Consider the following 10724-nt stretch of genomic DNA (forward strand, 5'->3'; position numbering starts at 1 on the left):
CAAAACACACCTATGATTAATGTCACAACTAGACTTCCCAAGAATCCTTTGAGAAGGGTAAAAGGGATAAAAATATTATCTGCTTCATGAGGTTTTTGAGAATTAAGTGCTCTAAACAACAAAAGCACTCAGCATTGGGTGCTATCATAAACATTCATTAAATGTTTCTAGTAGCACACTTATTAGGCCATATTACTGATAAGGAACCACAGTTCTAAGATGCTAAAAACTTGCTTGAAGATTGCATAGTGAAGTAGTTGAATTCAGTTAAGAATCAAAGTTTCCAGGCTCCAAACCATTTTACCTCTTTTAGGAAATTATCGGTTAAGACTGCAGTGACAGAAGGGAAAAAAGCAGAGCCTCAAAGGAAGAGTATACATGACAGGTTTTATGGTGGGTGAGTAGGCAGAAGTGTTTAGGGGCAAACCAGAACTCAAGGGAGAGGGTGAGGCCCTGTCATGTACCACAAGCAGCTGTACTATTCATTTTTGGTTCCTCAAATGCTCTGTCTTCCCTCAGCACCTTCACATACGTTTTCCTTCTCCTCTGTCTTCTCCCCCTCCCCAGCTCTCCACCTGAATAACCCTTGTGCTTCTAGGCTCAGCCAAAATATCTCTTCTTCAGGGAGGCTGTTCCCAGGCCCCCATCTGCACCTACCGATACAGGCACTCAGCACCCTCAGCGTCTCCTTTGAAGAATACTTGTCCAGTATCTATCTTCCCAGCTAAAACATATGCATTCAGATATCATCACTTTATCTTGCTTTCTCGATGATGCATCCCCAGCACCTTTATGATGTCTAAGACATTTGTCAAATGCAGATTAGGTGCTAACCAATATAAAGATGGAGAGGAAGAAAACTAAGAAAAAGGTGGGAAATCATAGAAAATGTGTTACCATTTTCTCCAGAACAACTCTGAGTGGTACATTGGAGGAGCCAGGCAATGAGAAGAGGCAGAGGAAGCAACAGAAAGAAAGATACTTAACACAAGAAAGCCCTGGAGTAGTCAATCAGTTCATCCTAAGAGCCCACAGGTACACCAGGCCTTTTGTAGACACATGAAAGGTGGCTGAGAATTAGCCATGTCTCCCACACTGCCTCTTGTTTGTCTGTCTGCCCTTTGACATTGACCACTGGAGCATTCTAGGGAATACAGTGACAGACAGGCTGAGAGGAGGAGGGAGGGAAGAAAGTTTCCACCAGGATGATAGATTTCTGGCTCTGCCCCTTTGACAGCAAAGGGTATTGGTGGTGGGACTTTCAGCAGGAAGTATCCACCTTTTGGGAGAGAATCATGCAGGAGGTGAAAGCAACTCCTCCTCAGGGCTGGGGTCTCTTCCCTCTGCAGTCCTAGGCAGCAGTGCCTGGGTGTCTCTCTTGTGCTTCTTCCTGGGTTAGGGCGGCACCGAGGGAGCATGAGATGCTGGAGCTTCAGCAGGGGCCATTCTGTTTATGTTCCCACTCCCTCGCCCTGGGAAGCCCCGGGTTCCCACACTCACTGAGGCAGGAAGGTCACCACGGACACCTCATCTGTCTGGCCTGCTGACTAACTACAGATAAGCAGCAGCTGCTGCCTCCAAGTTAGGGTCACCTCCCAGACTGCCCACCCTGGACCCAGGCAGGAGAAGCCTCAGCCCCACCCTGACACACACAAGTCCTGCCTAGCGACTTGTGCTGCTACTGAGCAGGCTCATGAGATGGCCTCTGGGCCCAGAAAGATGTGCTCTGCATGCGTAGCACCAGGATTGAGATAGACCAGGAAATGAGAGGTCTTAAGCACGTCTTCCTGACAGCCTGCTGAGAGCTTTGCTTTTCTAACCCTACCTCATTTACTGAGCAGTTTACCACTCTGCAGTACTCCGCTGCAAACATTGTCTCACATGACTTTGATCACCATCTGTGAAGACCAAAGAGCAGGTGTTTTTTTGTGTCCATTTTACAGATGAGTAAACAGCCTCAGGATGTTTGAGAGCCTTGCCCAGATTCACACAGTCTGTGGTAAATGTAGTTTTTCTGCCTCCTGTTTGGTGGATCTCTCTACTACCTCATGTGAGCACACCAAGCCAAGTAGACACTGTTGGTTTTTTTTTTTTTTATCTCTGAAAGAGAATTTTTTCTCCTAAGTTTAACTTGTTTTTCGCCCAAGCCTGAGGTATAGAGAGAAACGCTTCAGTCTTGGAATTTGTGTCCAGTTCCGCTTTTTGCCAGCCAAACGACTTAGCAGTTGTGTGATCTTGGACTTGGTTTTCCTGAATATTTGCTCCCATACGTATAAATGGAGGTAATGTTGCTTAATCTCAAGGGTGGTTGTAGAGGTTAAAAATAAGCATCTATTGATTGTTTTTGACATCCTAGCACTTTATGTGCATTGATTAATTGAATTCTCATAATCCTATGTTTTTTTCATATATGCTATCACATATGCTGTGCTATTTCATGTACAAATAGGAAACAATGACATAGAAGAAAAGAAACTTGCGGCACTTTATATAGCAAGTAAGTGGCAGAGTTAGGATTCCAACCCAGGCTGTCTGATTCCAGAACCAAGTCCTTAATCTCCATGCTGTATTGACTATGCAAATTACATTTTCTCTCTAGAATAGGTACTCAGCCAACAACTTGCAAAGAATTGGAACTGGCTTGATATCTAAGAAAACTGAACAACAAACTACCTGAACTCATTAGATAATCAAAAGTATCTTTAATTTATTATGCCATGGTTTTTAATTTCCTGTCACTAAATTTATTCCTTTAGAGGAGAAAGTCACCCTGAGGAATTTTGCCAATGTCTAGAGTCATTTTTGATGGTCACAACTGTGAGGGTGCTATTGGCATCTAATGAGTCAGGCCAGGGAAACTGCTAAACATCCTATAATGCCCAGGATAGTCCCTCAACTAAGAATTATCTGGTCCAGCTCGGCATAGTAGCACACACAACTGGGGAGGCTGAGGCAGGAGGACTGCAAGTTCAAGGCCAGCATAGGCAACTTGACAAGACTGTCTCAAAATAAAAAATAAAATAAGAAGGGCTGGAGGTGTGTCTCAGTGGTAAAGCACCCCAGGGTTCAATCTCTAGTACAAAAAGAAAAAAAAAATCTGGCCCCAAATGATGGCAATTTAGAGGCTGTTTTAATATTGAGTATTGAGTATTAAGACTACTTTATTCTTGAAATGCCTTGTTAATATCCAAATTTGTCACAAAGAATAGCAAAGAAATACCCTGCCATCTACTGACACGTGGTTCAGCATATGCCACCATTTGTAGTGAACTATTGTTGCTGGGGCTGCTGTTGTTGCCAAGTAAAGGAGACGTGTGCCTTAGAAATGGTCAGGCTACATCAGGACTTGTGGTAGCATTAGAGAATTAAAGCTGTTTTTCCAAGGAATCTCCATACTGCTTTCCATATTGGTTGCACCAACTTGCAGTTCCACCAGCAATGTATGAGTGTGCCTTTCCCCCCACATCCTCGCCAACACTTATTGTTGCTTTTTTTCATAATAGCTGCCATTGTGACTGGAGTGAGATGATAACTTAGAGTAGTTTTGATTTGCATTTCTCTAATTGATATAGATGATGAACATTATTTCATATATTTGTTGATTGATTGTATATCCTCTTCTGAGAAGTGTCTATTCATGTTCTTGGCCCATTTATTATTGGGTTATTTGGGTTTTTTGGTGCTTAGCTTTTTGAGTTCTTTATATACCCTAGAGTTTAGTGCTCTATCTGATGTGTGAAGGGTAAACATTTGTTCCCAAAATGTAGGCTCTCTATTCACCTCACAGATTGTTTTTTTTTTTTTTGCTGATAAGAAACTTTTTAATTTGAGTCCATTACATTTATTGATTCTTGGTTTTAATTCTTGTGCTATAGGAGTCTTAATAAGGAAGTTGGGGCCTAATCTCACATGATGAAGATTAGGGCCTACTTTTTCTTCTAGTAGATGCAGAGTTTTTCTGGTTTAATTCACAGGTCCTTGATCTACTTTGAGTTGAGTTTTGTGCATGGTGAGAGATAGGAGTTTAATTTCATTTTATTACATATGGATTCCTCTCTTTGATCTATACCCAAAGGACTTAAAAACAGCACACTACAGGGACACAGCCACATCAATGTTTGTAGCAGCACAATTCACAATAGCTAAACTGTGGAACCAACCTAGATAGCCTTCAGTAGATGAATGAATTTTAAAAATTCGGCATATATACAGAATGGAATATTACTCAGCAATAAAATAAAATCATGGCATTTGCAGGTAAATGGATGGAGTTGGAGAAGAGAATGCTAAGTGCAGTTAGCCAATTCCCAAAAAACAGATGCCAAATGTTTTCTCTGAAAAAAGAGTCTGACTCATAGTGGGGTAGGGAGGGGGAGCATGGGAGGAATAGAGGAACTCTAGATAGGGCAGAGAGATGAGAAGGGGAGGGAGGGAGAAGGGGGTTAGCAATGATGGTGGAATGTGATGGACATCATTGTCCAAAGTACATGTATGAAGATGTGAATTGATGTGAACATACTTTATATACAAACAGAGGTATGAAAAATTATGCTCTATATGTGTAATAAGAATTGTAATGCATTCCACTGTCATGTATTTAAAAAATAAAATCAATTTAAAAAAGCTGTCTTTCTGTCAAATTATGTTACCAATCCAGGAATTGCTGACATGTCTTCCAAAATGCTGAAGTAGGTCATAAATAAACTCACAGCAATGCCATTTTCTTTCAGCATGCAACTCTGTGCATCCCTGATATCTCTTGGTTCATAATTTTTGTTTTGTTTTGTTTTCCTATTTTGTGTACATTAAACAGATTTCTACAACTTGATTTTCTTGGCCTCCTTTTAGAAACTTACATTTTCAAAATGGTAAAAACTTACTTTGCCAAACAAAACTTTACCCAAAAGAACAACCTTGGTACTCTAGACATATGTGAAGCATCTGTGATGCTTGGCAGCACATACAGCTTTCTTACAGTGTTGGAGAACACTGTGCCTGACATCATCATGATTCACTGATTTCCATATTAATCATGCATTTGCTTCAAAAACTCCATCAATAATCCTGAAAGGAGTTCTATCCATTTCAGCTAGGTTGTGATCCAATAAGAAAATATCTCTGTATCTTTTTTTTTTCTTTTAGAGAGAGAGAGAGAGAGAAGTTTTTTTTGTTTTTTTTTTGTTTTTTTTTTTTTGTAGATGGACACAACACAACGCCTTTATTTTTATATGGTGCTGAGAATTGAACCCGGGTCCCGCCCATGCTAAGCGAGCAGCTCTACCGCTGAGCCACAATCCCAGCCCAACCCTGTATCTTTTTTTTTTTTAATATTTATTTTTTAGTTCTCAGCGGACACAACATCTTTGTTGGTATGTGGTGCTGAGGATCGAACCCGGGCCGCACGCATGCCAGGCGAGAGCGCTACCGCTTGAGCCACATCCCCAGCCCCGAACCAACCCTGTATCTTAACAACAAAATAGATTAATCTTTTGTTTGTGCTGTGTATTTCACGAGTTGGTTGCTATCCTGTTTCACATCCTCTGCATTTGTGACTCCTGCCGAGGGACATGGCAGGATCATAGTGAGAGATAAGAACAATGGTGGAATGATTTGATTACCCTTGTAGGTTCTGGTCAAAATTGGCAAAAAAATCACATATGCTCACATTCTATTGACAAGTCAAAGGCCAAGACAGATACCAAATTCCACAAGCAGAAGCAGCAAATATTCTAGACAATAACAGAAGCTGCCACTGGAGTTTATCTTTGCTGTTTCAGATTCAGGGTCTTGGCCTTGAGTCAACTTTTCAAGAGGTTTTTTTTTGTCAAGACGTGGTAAAAATGCAAAGTGAAAGGATCGAAAAGGTAAAATTGTTCAATTCTAATGACACTTGATGAAGAACAGGGTGAGTGAAAAAGATAAAGAGTCAAGGATAACTTCTAAGGTTCCAGCTTGGATGACTAATGAATGATAGTGTCAACCATTGAGATAAAGAACAGAGAAGGAAAGGGAGGGTTAGAAGAAGAGAGTACCTGTTTATTCTTGACCCAATGAACAAGAGATGTCTTCAGGACATTTATGTAGAATGAGGCAATAGACAGCTGGATATATAAGTGAGACTCCTGAGAAAGTACTGAACTGGAGACAAAGAGCTGAGATTCAAAAGCATTTGAACAGTAAGAATAGCCATTGAGGTCATATTCACTGAGCACTTATGCATCAGGCACTGTGCTAAGTAATTTACATATGTTTTCTTATTTAGTTCCCACAATAACCCTAGAAGTTAGTAGATGAGGAAATAAAGCCTAGAGAAGCTTAAAAAAAATCAAAATAAAATCTGGACTAGGTCTCACAGCTTGGAAGTTCAAAAAGCATTCAAATCTTTTGCCTCTGCAACCCGCATTATAACAAGTTATGCTTAGTTGGAAATATGAGAGTTGTTATTGTTTAGGTATTAGGTCTTCCCCCAAAAGCTTATGTGTAAAACGATACAAGAATGTTTGGAGGTGAAATGATTGGGTTATGAGAGCCTTAATCTAACCAGTTCGTTAATCCACTTGAATGGATTAGCTAGGTTGTAACTGTAGGCAGGTAGGGTGTGGCTAAGGAAGGAGATCACTGGGGGCGTGCCTTTGGGGCTTATATTTTGTTCTTGTAGAGGGAGCTTTCTCTGCTTCCGGATGCCTGGTTCTGAGCTGCTGTGCTCTCCCACACCTTCTGCCATAGTGTGCTGCCTCACTTTGACTGAGACCTCTGAAACCATGAGCACCAACTAAACTTTTTCCACCTCTAAAATTTTTATTGTCAGAGAGCTGAGTGCAGTGGCGCACTCCTGTAATCCCAGTGGTTCAGAAGGCTGAGGCAGGAAGATCGCAAGTTCAAAGCCAGCCTCAGCAAAAGTGAGGTGCTAAGCAACTCAGTGAGACCCTGTCTCTAAATAAAATATGAAATAGGGCTGAGGATGTGGCTCAGTGGTCAAGTGCCTCTTGGTCAAGTACCAAAAAAAAAAAAAAAAGAAAAAGAAAAAGAAATTCTTCTTGTCAGGTCTTTAGGTCAGAGCAGTGAAAAAGCTGACTAAAACAATAACTAATGAGAACATCCAGGCATACTAGATAGAAAAGAGCAGAGCAGTGGACCAAGGATAGGATGGACATCTGTATATTTAAGGAACAGGGAGAAAAAGAAGGAGACTTGAAAGAAAACAGAGAAAGGGCAGGTAAGAAGACACCAGAAGGGTACAAAGCTCTGAAGTCAAGAGTGACAGCAAAGAAAGCATGTCCACAAGTCTGTTCCAAGGGCAGAATTCAGAAGTGGTCATTGGTATGGATAGTTAGGTCGGTGACAACATCCCTAACCACTGAGTAACATCCGTAACCATTCATAACCTGACCCAAAACTCAGGAATTTAAAAATGACTGACAGGTGGTAGTCGCATCAACTTGTTGTGGGGCACACCTTTTGAACTCTGTCTCCCAACACTGCCTTGATGTTTTGACCTGTTTGGATAGGTTTTTTTGCTGGATTTTGAACTCTGTATCTGGGTGTGCTTGACTGAGATTCTGGACCATTCTTTCAGCTTAGGAAACTCAGAGTTACACCTCATCCTTATCTTTGGTTACTATCTACTCTTACCTCAGGGGAGTGAGGTTGGACATTATTCTATCAGTCCACAGTGCTGTATCTCCAGCTGGTTCTCCACAACTCAGACCTCAGTGGCTGTATTCTGTAGATGAAGCAAATAACTGACAAAGGGGCTGCTGGTTTTGAGATCATGGGTTGCTGGTCTGACCATGTCAAGCCTTACAGAGTCTGCTGCTAGAGCAAGTGCTCTATCTTCAGGTGTCTCTCAGTTGCCGTGCTTTTAAATCTGGTTCCAGCAGTTTAGGTAGATACAAGTCTTATATTTGGGGGCAAGAGGACATGTATGTAAGTGAGAATTCTCATTTCTGATGGGAAAGCAGGATGCTGAACACTGGCCTAGCTGTAGTCTGGAAACTCACACTGTGTGCAACTCTGGGATTTTCTCACAGCTCTGACAACAGGCAAAAGAGTCCTTGAATCTGTAGAGTAGCCAATCACAACATTAGAGAAGGTAGGTATCAGACCTGCACCATTCTTAGCAACTTACACTGAATGAGTTCATATCATGGGGTCCCTGTGAAGTGAGGAAACCAGCATCCTCTAGCATGTCTGTTTTTGTGTTCATTTGGAGGTTGCACCTATCCATCAGCCTTCTGTAAAGGTTACTAGAAAACAAAAAAAAATACAAGAGACCAGTAAATTTGAATTTCAGGTAACAAATAAATATTGGGGGTGGGGTACTGGGATTGAACGCAGGGGTGCCTGACCACTGAGTCACATCCTTAGCCCTTTTTATTTTTAATTTTAAGATAAGGTCTCCCTAAGTTTCTTAAGGTCTTATTAAGTTGCTGAGGCTTGCTTGAACTTGCAATCCTCCTGCCTCAGCCTCCCAAGTCACTGGGATTACATGCATGTACCACTACACTGATCTACATAACATATGCCATTTAATATTTTGAATATACTTATATTAAGGCATTATTTGTGGTTTATCTGAAATTAAAACTTAACTAGTTGTCCTGAATTTTATCTGGCAACCATATGGTTACCACGACACCTGTAACTTAAGATTTGATGGGAATTTATAGGCCTTGAGATCTCAACAGCTCACTGGAACACTTAGAAAAGAAGAAAAGCAGACAACTGGGCCTCTACTAGGACTACTGAAGTCCTGATCCTGTCTACTCCCTTATGCTCCTGGGCCAACTCTGGGGGTCCCATGAAATCTCACTTGAGTGCCTGTGACCTCGTTTGTATTTCATCAACTGCATTTGGAAGACAAAGAGTAGAAGATGGCTTTCTACAATTATCTACACAGTTTGCAGAGATTATGACACTGCTCCATCTATGATAGCATGAAACCATCAGTATTCTGCGTGACCTTCTAGGGGATGGCTTTCTGCTCTTCTAAAACAATGCCCTAATACTCCCTCAAGCACCTCCAACTCCACACACACTTGTCCAGCTATGCTTCATGCAGCACTCTAATACCAACAGTCCTGGGCTACTTGAAGCATCAGCACCTTCCAAACAGTCTCCAGAAATGTGTGGACCAAGTCTGGTAGAGCCAGGTGTCTGTGGTTCTGGAGTGAGAGACACATTGGTCACTTTAGAGTGCACAGACATTCCAAGAGATGCTTCATAGACTATTATTCTTTCTGTCTAACTGCCCTAGTAATGACCTCCTAAAACAGAGGAGGAAGTTTGCCTGATGTGCTGACATTGACATTGTATTCAGGCAACTCAACACTCCCCTCACTCCTCCAGTATCACAGAAGCTATCTGTCAGGCCCTGTTCTGAGGACTCACCACATTAACTAATTTAATACTCATAATAACCCTAAGAAGTATATAGTGTTATTATTGCTGTTTTACAGATAAGGAAACTAGAACACAAAGAGATAAAGTGATTCTTCTGAGTTCATATAGGTAAAAATTTGCTAAGAAATAAAAGCTGAAATTTCAGTTTAGGCACTCCAGCTCTGGAGTCTGTCCTTTGAACCAGTGCGCTCAGACACAGCTTCATTCAGCCTTGCACTAAGACAGATGCTGTACAGTGGGCCATCCTTACCCAGGAGCAGCCCTATCCTGCTCTCCATTATTTCTTGGATCTAGTTCTAATCCAGATCCAAGGTCTTGGAGCATGTAAAATACCAAGAAGACCATTAGAGGTGTGTAAATCAAGTGTGTGGCCTCAACCCATCCCACCTGATTTACAACCAAAACACAATATGAGGCCCTCTTACATGATGTTTTCTGGGACACTAATAAAAAAATATCTGGACCTGAGGCAATGATAACCTGGGATTTCTGAAGGGCAAATATGACTTCTGATCCACATTCTTCTGGGACTCCACCTATGGGACTTCCATCTGGTCCAGTAATGCCAATGTCCTAGAAGTGACAGCTCCACAAAGATGGCACTCTTCTCTCCCTGCATTGTTCCTCCATCCACTCTGGCCACTTATACCCTGAGAAGTAAAAAAGTGTTTCTACTTCGGCACTGCTGTGCAATCAGAATCCTCAGTTTCGCTCCAGTTTGGGCCTATCGGGTCTAAGTCCACTGCCCACCACTCCCAGAGGGGTGATAAGAGAATGAGCAAGGAATACTTGCATTGTTTGTGTGCCTCCATAAATGTTTTTCTGTGTGACCACAGTTTTATTCTAATCATTTTATTGCATGCTTTCTTCTCAGTGATATCAATACTCTCTCAGTGAGGTACTACTTGGGAAGGTGCACACCAAATAGAAGGAACTCTCATGAGTGTACCACATTGTGCCTGCAGCAGCCTTCAGAGAGATCTGAGCATCGAACACCCCCTGATTCTTTCCCTAACACGTTTATTCTACCCAATGTGAAAGCTACAGGATTTCTGACAATAGTAACATCAGCAACAACAGTTAACATTAATAAAGCACTTACCACAGACCAGATATTATGCTAAATGCCTGGCACAGATTTTTTTTTCAATTAATTCTCACAACAATGCAATGATGAGGATGCTGTATTATCTTCAGTTTACAGCTGACAAAATTGTGCCAAGAGTCACACATAAGAAAATGGTAAAGCCAGATTTTGAGCCCCCATTAATGTAAAGAGGGAGCATTCAGTCACTCTTTCGCCATGGTCACATGTCAGTTGA

Source organism: Ictidomys tridecemlineatus, chromosome 11 (genome assembly GCF_052094955.1).
Source record: "Ictidomys tridecemlineatus isolate mIctTri1 chromosome 11, mIctTri1.hap1, whole genome shotgun sequence".
NCBI classification, from domain to species: Eukaryota; Metazoa; Chordata; class Mammalia; order Rodentia; family Sciuridae; genus Ictidomys; species Ictidomys tridecemlineatus.